General features: G+C 40.4%; 1 protein-coding gene across 7 annotated transcripts in view; it reads left to right on the forward strand.

Annotated features, from left to right (window-relative positions):
• The window catches only part of Psd3 (pleckstrin and Sec7 domain containing 3), a 527,712-nt gene that overhangs the window by 292,165 nt on the left and 223,082 nt on the right, over positions 1-12,465 (forward strand). The gene's annotated exons all lie outside the window — the stretch shown is intronic.

Raw genomic sequence — 12,465 nt, forward strand, 5'->3', positions numbered from 1 at the left:
ATAAATTAGATAGCTTGAGACTACTCGGTGATTATGCATTTTTACTAGAGAGACCAAGAGGACTATCTGCCCTGACAGGTATTTAAAACAGTCCTTTTATCATTTCGTACCTGGAGTGACTCTGCACTCTTACTCAGTAACAATCACCCTGATGTACAATGTGTTATGCAAAAATTAAACCAGTGCAAAGGCATCTTTGTTTTTAATCAAAGTGAAAAATTACTTGGAAACCTTGGGAAGGGACCAGGGTGCGTTTACGTTTTTATCTGTCATTTCATTTACATTGTGTATTTATACTTAGTTTGTGTTCATTCCAGTTTATGTTGTAGGGAATATTAAAAATAAACCCGCCAACTCTCTATGGGGCTGGACCACACTTTTGTGCTCCTGCTGGCTTGCCATCTCTCCGGTTCCCCCTCCCCCTCCCTCCCCCAGTTCCTCTCCCTACTATGCATCCCATGGTCAGCCATTACATCACAATACCCAGTACTCCCGTAGAATCACGACTCTTAAAGCTTAAATAACCAATCAGATTTATGTATCAATAATATCACAATTTACAAGATGCCAATACAATAATTTCAGAGCCAATTGATAATGATAAAAGCTTTATCCCAATTATTTTAATCTCATGAAATCATCACGTCGACCTCCATTCTCCTCTCCCTCTTCTCTGAGACTCTCTCTGTCCCTGCAGCTCTTAGTTCCACACCTCTTTCCCTGTCCAATCACAGGCCTCCTCTGCACTAATGCACTTGGACAGGGAAAATCCTGCAACTAGTTTATCTCTTAGCATTGGGCATTAAAAGAGAGTGGAGCAGTGTAATCATCTGCTCTTGGGGCCTACTCTGATCTTCATTGAACATGCTCACATTCTTCTGCTCTGTATATGCACATACATGTTTATTTTACCTGGATGACATTTTAAATGACATTTATGTGGAAGCATTTGAATAGCTTGTAAATAATGTATGATGTCATGTGTCAAAAAGACTTGCTTACCACAAAGTAGTGAAGTCACAATGGCTCCTTGGCCATTAAATAATGGTCATGGCTGGTTCCAGACCCTTTGAAATTTGATATATGTATTAATTACTCCTTGTTGAGCTGATAAAACATGCTAACTAACTATATATGTATGTATGTATAATGTATATATATGTAAATGCATATATATATATGTATAACACTTGAAAGGAATTTGATTTATAGAGGTGAAAGGATTTTGTTTATTGAAGACAATTTTCAAAGCACACTTAAAAACAAATTTGCTTATAGTGAAGACAGTTTGACAAACATGAAGAAAATACATCTTTTAGCCTTCAAAAATAGCATTACTACTGTTTATTAACCTCAGACTTTGTCAGTGTATGCGTCTAAGTGTCCCTCTGTGTACAGTTAGGTAAAATCTTCAAAAGGTAATTAATGCTTGTCTGGTATTCTGTGATATAAATGTACTTAAAGAGCTTTTGAAAGTATGGAGCAGATACCTTGTGGTGTGAGTTAGTTATAGAGAGTATATGAAGGAGCGTTTTTTTTTTAAAATTTTATAGTTACATATTCTAGTATGTCATAACTATGACTAGTCCATCAAACATTATTTCATGGTTACCATTCCTTTGAAATATTTTACATACTGGGAATGTCTAGTCTAATGGTTCTCAACCTGTGGGTCACAACCCCTTTGGGGATTGCATATCCGATCTCCTGTACATCATATATATATATATATATATATATATATATATATTCCAATTCATAGCAGTAGCAAAATCAGTTATGAAGTAACATCAAAGTAATTTCATGGTCGGGGGTCACTAAAATTTTGAGGAACTGTATTAAAGGGACACTAGCATCAGAAGTGACTTAATGGAAGAAAGTGTGCTTTAGTTCATGTTTCCAGAGGGCCCTCAGGATTAGGTAGGATGAGAGCCACTGTTTCAGCTTCTCATTCATTAGATAATTTCATCATTCCTCCAGTACTCAGCCACATAAATCAATTTTACTTTCACATATCTGAAAATAACTCACAATTTAGTATAATTAGGGATAATCCCCACCCCAGACCATACAGTGATCAAACACATCACGGTTTATCCTGGAATATTTTCTACTCTGCTCAGTCTTCCCTTAATCTGCTTGCTCAATCTCTCACTAAGAGCAAACTCTAGAGTCCTTGTGGTGACTTAGAACTGTCTATGTCACCATTTGGCTACTCTCACTGCTTCTCATCTTTTATGACTGCATCTTCTCCTGCTATTGCTCATTTCGTTTTTGTCACGCTGGCCTCTTAACCACACTGAGCACACTCCGGTTGCCTCTGCCTCTTGTCTGTAGCCTTAGGTATTTTTCCCTTCCCTGGATGTGCCTCCTTACATATCCTGTGGATATCCTGTGGTCTGTTTCCCCAAGACTTAATTGTAAAGATTTCTTTCTCTCCTCCAAACCCTCACACTCACCTCCATAGTTTTTTTTTTTTGTTTTCTTTGTTTTTTTGTTTTTAAAATTCTTACCTGTTTAACTTAACCTGTTTATTATGCCATGTGTTTTATATTTTATTGGTTATCTTCTGAAATGTAAACACCTTGAGGGTGAGCGTTTTGTTTTGGACTCTTTAGTATCTCCAGCACTAGTACATATTAGATACTCAGTCAATATTCATTTGACATGTAGGTAAAGAAAACCCGGAGCTGATTTAATATTCTTAGAAAGTCACTGGGCTACAGGGTTGGTAATTGATAGGTAAGTTTAATTTTAACTGGTGTACACTTCCTCTCTGCTTTTTTTTTATTGTATTGTATTGTATTTATGATGATTTCCTTTCAATTTTTCTGCTCTCTCTCTCTCTCTCTCTCTGTGTGCATGTGTGTATGTGAGAGAGAGAGAAAGAGAGAGAGAGAGAGAACGAACGAACCATGGCTTGTGTGTTGAGAGAAGAAGGGGAATTCAATGTTCTATCTTTCCACCATATGGCTCCCAGGAGTCAGACATAGGTCTCAGCCTCGTGGGAAGCATGTTCATTCTGAGCCACCTTGCTTGTCTTGAAGTGCTTATTGTGTTATGTCTTGTTCTTAGAGTGGAACATGTTTGCACTTCTGCCCATCGTGTATGAATGTCTGTATTCCTTCTCACACTTCATAGTGTGTTATCTGTCTGATCCTTGCCAGTTTTGTAGAGGGAAAAGCTATCTGATTGCTTTAATTTGCATTTCTTTGATAGTGATGATTTCTCTACATGACTAGTTCTTTTTTTTTTTTCTCTCTCTCTCTTTTTGGTTTTTTTGAGACAGGGTTTCTCTGTGTAGCCCTGGCTGTCCTGGAACTCACTTTGTAGTCCAGGCTGGCCTTGAACTCAGAAATCTTCCTGCCTCTGCCTCCTGAGTGCTGGGATTAAAGGCGTGCACCACGATGCCTGGCTACGACATGTCTAGTTCTTACCTGCTTACCACTTATACTACTTGTGGACACTTGTTTAGGTTTGGGCTCTAGTTGCAGTAGGCTGAAAATGTACTTGTACTAGTTTTATTCCTTGAATATTATGGGTACCAGGTTTAATTTCTTGGATAGATTGGGGAAGATTCCTTCCGAACTGAACTGGAAGGTATGCAGTGTTCTGTTTCTTTGTTTCCATTTGACTTTACTGTACTTGGCATTGCTGTGCCTTGCTAGTTAACTCTATTCTACTTCACGTGATTTGTTAGTATAGATACTGTCATATTCCAAGTGCCATGGATGTCTGTGTCCCAGATGTGTAGGAGTGAGAACAGTGTCGTGTTTTCAGCAGATACTGGCTTCTCTTCCAGACAGCTCAAATCAAGGGACCTGAGGTGAAAGCAGCTTCTTTAGCCAAGGCACAGATTAGAATATGCAGGACAGTTTCTTATACATTTATTTATTTTCTTTATTTTTATATTAAAGGTTTTTTTTTTTGGGTGGGCTTTTCTCAAGTTACCATTTTAATTTTTCTCGTTGGTATTGCTCATATAATTTATATTTCTGTGAGTATAAAGGTCAGAAACATCTCTGTGAGGAAATTTAAACATTCAGTTCTATTTCCTTTTCTTTCTTCATAGTTACCTTCTTTTAAAACATTGCTATTTGCTTGTTTTCTGTGCATCCATGGGTGTATATATATGAACACGTGATACAGTATACATGTGATGCTCAGATACTTCGGGGGAGTTGTTTCTGGTCTTCCATCATATGGGTCCCAGAGATAAAACTCAAATTTTTAGGCTGACTAGCAATAGCCTTCTGAGACATCTTGCTGGCCCTCTAGGTTTATTTTTTATATTACCTTTGGATTTTATTACATATTAGAAGGAGAGAGGGCAGAATCAAATATTTATTCCAGGCATATAATGTTTACATTTATTAAGGTTCATCACCCTCTTTCTTTCTTCTTCCTCCTCCCACCCTCTGTGTGTGTGTAGACTCTTTCTCTCTCTCTCTCTCTCTCTCTCTCTCTCTCTCTCTCTCTCTCTCTCTCTCTCTCTCTCTCACACACACACACACACACACACACACACACACACACACACACACAAAACCCACAAAGGCAATCTGGAGACTGAAGAGCCAGGGGAATAGTCTCATTTAAGAAAGTGAAAGCTTCAAATGGGAAGACAGGGATGTATCCCCATGCTGTGGAAGCCTGAAAAGCCCCTGGACAGCTGCTAGTGAGAGTCAAGAGTTCCACCACAGGAGTGTCTAGAGTCAGCTTTATACAAGTGACAGCCCCTGGACAGCTGCTGGCGAGAGTCAGAGTTCCTCCACTGGAGAGTCTAGAGTCGGCTTTGTGTAAGTGATAGCAGTAGCAGTGAGAGTCAAGCAGAAACAAAAGTCCACACCTCCTTTCAGGGAGTCACAATTGCATTTGGGAGCCACGCCTGGCTTTGCATTCCTCCCAGTCCCAGATCTCTAAGTGTGCTTTCCTTGTCCAGGGAATGGTATTGGTTCTCTTTCACTTTACTGAGCCACATTCCAGTCTGAAAACAACCCAGGACCCAGAAATGTGCTCCACCAATCTTCTAGGCATCCTCCAATTGCCTTAAGTTGATAGCCAAAATAAACAAACCATCACGGTGTTTATTTATTTGTACTTTATTCCTCTGAGCTAAATTATGTAGCTTTCTCTATATTAATTCTGTAGTGTTTCTGTTCCTAGCTTTTTTTTTTTTACAAATTTTGTTGTTCTGAACCTCCTTTTCAAATATTTTTCTAATTAGTACTTCATGTTTAACTGACCATTGAATTAATTTTCACACTTGAAAACATTTTTATATATATTTGCCATTAGTTCTTTGAAATTTTCATGTTTTTTAAAATTAGTTTTTTGAGAGTTTTATATAGCTTTCTTTTCTTTTTTTTTTAATTAGGTATTTTCCTCATTTACATTTCCAATGCTATCCAAAAAGTCCCCAATACACGCCCCCCCCCTCCCCTACCCACCCACTCCCACTTTTTGGCCCTGGTGTTCCCCTGTACTGGGGCATATAAAGTTTGCATGTCCAATGAGCCTCTCTTTCCAGTGATGGCCATCTAGGCCATCTTTGATACATATGCAGCTAGAGACAAGAGCTCCGGGGTACTGGTTAGTTCATCATGTTGTTCCACCTATAGGGTTGCAGATCCCTTTAGCTCCTTGGATACTTTCTCTAGCTCCTCCATTGGGGGCCCAGATAGCTTTCTTTTAATTAGTTCATATGCCATAGGCTATGTTTTGATAATATTCACTATATGCTTCCAACTACACCCTTCCAAATTCCCTGCCTACCCAACTTTTTTTTACTCCTTCAATAACAACTTGTGTTGCCTAAAATATTTTTGGGCATGTGGGTTTCTCCTGGAGAGTGGTTGGTTGTGTTACTAGATGCTACTTCCCTCTTCTAGAAAACGGTCTCTCCCTCTTCTAGCTGCTAACAGTTGCCCGTAGCTCCATGGCTTGGGGTGTGAGTCTGTGCTTCCTATCTTTGCTGATATCTGGTGTGGCTTGGGCTGGCATAGGTTTCGTACATACTACCACGCACCACTGTACATGTTCACTACCGTGAACCACTGTAAGTTCATGGTGCAGATGCACTTCTGTGTCCAGCAGGCAGTGCTTCCTAGTTATCTACCACCTCAGGACCCTATATGCTTCCCACCCCATCCTTGGCGATGATCCCCCTTTTGGGATGGGTATGTAGACAGTTTTATCACCTGCAGATGTTTACTAGGAAAATAATGTTTGTGGAATGTAGTCCATGTCTTATGATGGTATCATTTGTTGGTATAATTATCCTGACTGAGTGAACATGGTGCTTTGATTGTGTGTGAAGAAAATATAGGTACATTAAGTTTGGAGACCCCCTCTAAACAAAACAATCTGCTTGCACACTTCATTTGTTAGTGACTTTTTTTTTTTTTCTGGTCAAACATCATCCCTAAAAAGTACTCTCACAGTTATTGCAGCATGCTATCTACTTTTTTCTCTTGACAAACTAATACTGTCTTATTATTATAATATATTGAGAAATAGAGTTAAGTATTTTCAGTTTGATGGTTGTCTTAGGGTTTTATTATCTACACTATGACCAAGGTAACTCTTATATAGGAAAACATCTAATTAGAGCTGTTTTACAGGTTCAGAGGTTCAGTCCATTATCATCATGGTGGGAAGCATGGCAGCATCCAGGCTGACATGGTACTGGAAGGAGGTGAGAGTTCTACATCTTGATATGAAAGGCAGTAGCAGGAGATTATCTTCCATAGGCAGCCAGTAGGGGGCTCTCTTCTGCACTGAGTAGAGAGTAAGCACTAGGAGTCCTCAAAGCCCACCCACACAGTGACATACTTCCTCCAACAAGACCACACCTCCTAATAGTGTTAAGCATATTCAAACCATTACAATGATAATTTAACTTTTTTCTTTTATCTATCCTCTGTACTGGCTGGTTGAATGTATCAATTCGACACAAGCTACAATCATCAGAGAGGAATGATCCTCAGCTGAGGAAATGCCTACATGAGATCCAGGTATAAGGCATCTTGTCAGTCAGTGATTGTTGGGGAAGGGTGGTGCCATCCCTGGGCTGGTGGTCTTGGGTTCTATAAGAAAGTAGGCTGAGCAAGGCATATGAAACAAGGTAGTAAGTACACTCAGCTATGGCCTCTGCTTGGGGAGGTGGAACATGGGGAGTTTGACTGCGTTTATTCCTTTCTGGCACATCCAAGCACTTCTGTGAGTGCAAGGAAGAGCAGAGAACCGAGTTGGGGGTCTGAGGACTGGGTACAGCATCTAGCCTGAGGCCAGGGCGTTGGGAGGGGTGAGGGAGCTCTGACTTCTCTCACAGGCATGGTGGGGGTTGTGGCTAGGAGTGCAGAGAGGCCTTCTATGGAAGATTATGCTGCGGTTCTGTAGGTGAAGGCCTTCTTTATGGCTCCACAGGGCAAATCTTAATGAAAAGAGACAGTCCATGGTTTTTTAAACAGTTTACTGTAATGGTGGAAAATGGATGCATAAAACCATACCCAGGGTGGGCCTGAGATTAAATACATTCTGCAGGGAGGAATGTCTGGAGAGGGAAGCTTAGTGACTAAGCCCTCTACGCCTCTTTGTACCTCATTAGCATGGAGAACTCTGTTTTGAGCCTACATGACCATAGGACTCTTCTCTTTTATGTGAGAAGCATGGCACCTGTTCCAAGTCAGGAGTCTGGCAGGGAGCATGGAGTCACCTAAGCCTCAGGTGTGTGGCCACTGAGTCTCTGGGTCTCGACCTGCTCTACCAAACTTCCTGGCATGGTTTCATGTCCCACAATAAATGTGGAACAGCAATGTGGAAGTGCAACCCAAATAATCTTGTTGCTCCCCAACTTGCTTTATGGTCATAGTGTTTTATTGCAACAAAAGAAACAAGACACTATATCGGTCTGTCTGTCTGTCTTCTATCATGTGAGTGTGTGAGTGTGTGTGTGTGTGTGTGTGTGAGAGAGAGAGAGAGAGTGTGTGTGTGTGTGTGTTTGTGTGTGTGTGTGTGTGAGAGAGAGAGAGAGAGAGAGAGAGTGTGTGTGTGTTTGTGTGTTTTGGTCAACCTGTCTCCCACTGCTCTACCTACCTCCCCATAACTCATATGCCACTTTTATTTCCAGCTTCATGTTCTCTCTTTAAACACAAGGACTCTACTCAGTGCTTCCAGTGTGTTCATGGGTGTAGGTTTTCCAGGGATACTTGTTCATCTATCCTCATTGCTGCACTGTTCACAGTAGCCAAGAGATAGAAACAGTCTAGTGGATAGAGAAGTATTGTGGTGGTGACTTCAGCAGCAGCCTTTGTGATGCTGCAGATGTTTGCCTCTTGTCATTGTTTCCCCCAACCCCCAACAAGCACCCTGCCACCCTCATTCTATAATCTTTAGCTATAGTGAGTTTTTGCTCTTTCAAATGCATCTTGTTCTTTGGCCTGGAATTTTCCTACTTATTTCTCTCTACTTTTAGCATCTTGGTTTGCAATGTCAACTTTAGTGGCACTTTCCTCAGGAAAGCCAATTTGTTTACAACAGTCTATTTGTCTTACTCTGTGTTTCCGATGTCCCCTTTATTTTCTTTAGATTAACATTATTCTAATCGCTTTTTAAACTGGCTCAAGCTTATGATCCTAGCACCTGGGAAGCTAAAGGAGGAGGGCTGTTTGAGGCCATGATAGCAAAGCAAACTGGACTACATAGTGAGTTACAGGCCAGCCTGTGGACAGGGTGACTCTCTGTCTCAAGAAAAAAAATCCAAACAAAACCCAATCTGATTAGAATCTTTTACCTTGGGGCTATAGAAATACTTGAGTTGGTAAAGCTCTTGTGAGTTCCAGGACCTTGATTCAAATCTCAGAACTATGTTTTTTTGTTTGTTTTTGTTTTTAACTTTTGTTTGTTTTTAGAGCAGAGCATGGTAGCAGTAACTTATAGTCATAGACCTGGGAAGTCAGGAGACAAGTGGATTACTGACTAACCAGCCTAGCTTGTGTGTTGAGTTCCAGGCTACTGAGAGATGGTGTCTCAAGAGAAAGATGGGTGACTCCTGAGGAAGAACACTCAGGACTGACCTCTGGCATCTTATATGCACATGGAAACAGACACATTCATTTGCACCTGCAAAAATATATAAGTACACATACATATATACATACAGCGGTCTCTTTTGTCTGCTGAAGAATTGATTATGTAGCCTCAAACAACTTTGGCAGTGGGTATGTCTGCCTTGACGATTGCGTCTGATAGATAAGAGCCTCTCAACACACCTTTCTTTCTTTCTTTAATATATTTTATTACATATTTTCCTCAATTACATTTCCAATGCTATCCCAAAAGTCCCCCATAGCGCCCCCCACTTCCCTACCCACCCATTCCCATTCTTTTGGCCCTGGCATTCCCCTGTACTGGGGCATATGAACTTTGCAAGTCCAATGGGCCTCTCTTTCCAGTGATGGCCGACTAGGCCATCTTTTGATACATATGCAGCTAGAGACAAGAGCTCCGGGGTTCTGGTTAGTACATCATGTTGTTCCAACAATAGGGTTGCAGATCCCTTTAGCTCCTTGGGTGCTTTCTCTAGCTTCTTCATTGGGAGCCCTGTGATCCATCCAATAGCTGACTGTGAGCATCCACTCCTGTGTTTGCTAGGCCCCAGCATAGTCTCACAAGAGACAGCTATATCTGGGTCTTTTTAGCAAAATCTTGCTAGTGTATGCATATTTCTTAAACTAATCCTTAGGAAGGGAGTGGGGAACAGTGTCTGGCATATTACAGTCAACTATAGTGACATCAGAGAGCCATTTGTTTAGCAGATGTAGGAAGGGAAGCTGAAGGGGGTGGAAGGGACAGTATCGCCAGTGTCTAAAGCCTTCCAGTCTCTCCTGGATCTGAACCAGTGTAGACCTCCAGGGACAGCTAGCCTACTGTTTTCTGTCTTTTGTTTACTGCAGTTGAATATAGTTTTGAGGAGTTTGAAATGCAGTTTTATATGTAGATGAACCTGTAACCTTGGACATAAGAAAGTACAACCCTATACTTTATGCCTTCATCCTTTAATTTCCTTGTTCTTCAGCATTGCAGTAATGGACCCACTGGGCTTTTATGAGTTCTAAAGTGGCAGGTTGGGTTGTAAAGTTCAAAAACTCCACCTATAATAAAGACCATATTGGAAAGGCTTGTGGAGTAGGCAGCCAGAGAAGGAGTATGCTACAAGTGTTTGTTGCTACTCTGTTAGCACAAAGCAAGAAATTTTGCTTTTGTGAGCCTAAATAGTAATAGGTTTTTAATATTTTTTGCATATATGAATAAAAAGTATAAAATTTCAAAAGTTTCAGTGAATTCCCCTTCACATATTTCCATTTTTTTACATTATATATTTGTTTTATAAACTATGAACTCAGGGATAGATTTGAATAGTTTTTTTTTTTTGGTTATTTTCAGTATTTGATTTATTTGTGCTATGTCTTTGAGGAAATCTGAAGTTTTCCTTATTCTTACATTTAGCTTGCAGAATTAAGAGCAAATAGGTGATGTTTTAGCCAACTTCTTATGAATTTACTAAATTTACTATGTATGCAACCAGTACAGTTCAGTAGGTTGAGGCTGCTGAAGGTGGTACAGTTAGTTGAGGGGAGACCTACAGTTTTACCAGGACTCAGATTCAGCCTTTTCACTTTCCGAATGAGGAAGGTAAGATGGTAAGTGGACACACTGAGATTATTTAACTTTCTAGCTTTAGAGCCAGATAGCTGCACTGTTGTGCACAGAGGAGTTTAGTACTGCTCTTACCCAGTTACAGATGAACAGTGTGGTGTGGATCTGTTAAACAATTTCTTTTAGCACCTGTAGTGGCTATTCCTGGTTGTCAGCTTGACTATATTTGGAATGAACTACAATCCAGAATTGGAAGGCTCACCAGTGACCCTTATCTGGAGGCTTGGAGATCCTTATCTGGATCTTGGTATGGAGATCTTGAGCCATAGTGGCTATGGATTCCAGAAGATTAAATCTCCAAGTTTAAGGAGATTTAATCTGGGCTACACCTTTCATCTGGGATTAAAGGTGTGGTGGAACACACCTTTAATCTGGGCTACACCTTCTGCTGGAGACAATATAAGGACATTGGAAGAAGGGAGTCTAGCTCTTGCTCCTTTGCCTGCTTGCCGTGTGAGACTGAGTAACTGCTAGATCCTTGGACTTCCATTCACAGCTGCAACTGAACCATTGTTGGGAATTGGGCTGCCGACTGTAAGTCATCAATAAATTCTTTTACCATATAGAGACTATCCATAAGTTCTGTGACTCTAGAGAACCCTGACTAATACAGCACCCCTCCCCCCTTTTGGAAAAAGTTGATCTGAAAGTCAACCAATGAAATAGATTCCTAATACAATGCCGAGACATATTGTGATACTCACCAAGCTCTCACTCTGTTGAAGGTAACGTGTGAGTGTTCCTTCTGCTGCCCCTTTAAACTCTTCTCATTATGGTTCTGTGCTTTGTGTTTTTGGAAAATAGCACAAGCTTTAATGTATAAAGCTTGCTGCAAGGCACGATTTATCCCTAGATGATCTGTTTTTTTATATGAACCTCTAAGAGTTTATAATAGGAATACAAGCACAAACCTAAACAATAGCATTCAACACAATCCAAACAATAAGGTCTACAGAGCCTGAGTAGCTCACGGGATCTAGAAATGCACCCATTCAATAGATTTAGCATTTTCAGAGCTTTCTTGGGAGGGAGGCAATAGTTGCATTTTTTTTTTTTTTTTTACGTAGACAATGTAGTCTAAAAGTTTTGTTCATATTGAGAAGGACCGTTTATTCCATATCAGATCTATAATTGTTATTTCAGGACATAAAAAAAGAGCTACCCTATTAGAGGTATAACAGAAATGCTACACTGTGTGTATGTGTGTGTGTGGTTATGTAAAGCCACACTACCCGGGCTTTGAGCAGAGTTTCTACTAGCATTTCATTTGACCCTGAGCCTAGGAGCCAGAGGACTTGGCCTGTCATTTTATTGCCTCCAACTTTTAATTATGGAATTCAGGGAATCGCATAATTGAACTACAATGCTTCTGTTTTGGTAAAATAAATATAACCTTTAGAGGGAGTGGTTTAAGTGATTTAAGTATGTGGAACACCAGATTTTCATATCATGAAGCCAAACATGTCATCTACTTCTTTCCTATACAGGCTGGCTTATATTTACCATGGTTCAGTGTCACGTAAGAGTCCTCCTTGATTCACTCTGTAGTACAAGACACAGGCCTAAAGTCTCATGTTTTCTCTCGTGTCTTCAGTTTTCACATATAGCTTGCCGTGAAATTCTACCAGCTTTCCTTCTTCTCTCAGTTCTGTTCTGAATGCTTGGTGTGGAATCTCTTCACCTGCCACCTATGCTGGACATGGGCAGCAGTCTGCTCAGAAGTGGATTGCTAGCTTCAGTCTCAGC

The sequence above is a fragment of the Mus caroli genome, unplaced genomic scaffold (genome assembly GCF_978045245.1).
Source record: "Mus caroli unplaced genomic scaffold, Mus_caroli_1 scaffold_10, whole genome shotgun sequence".
In the NCBI taxonomy this organism is placed as follows: Eukaryota; Metazoa; Chordata; class Mammalia; order Rodentia; family Muridae; genus Mus; species Mus caroli.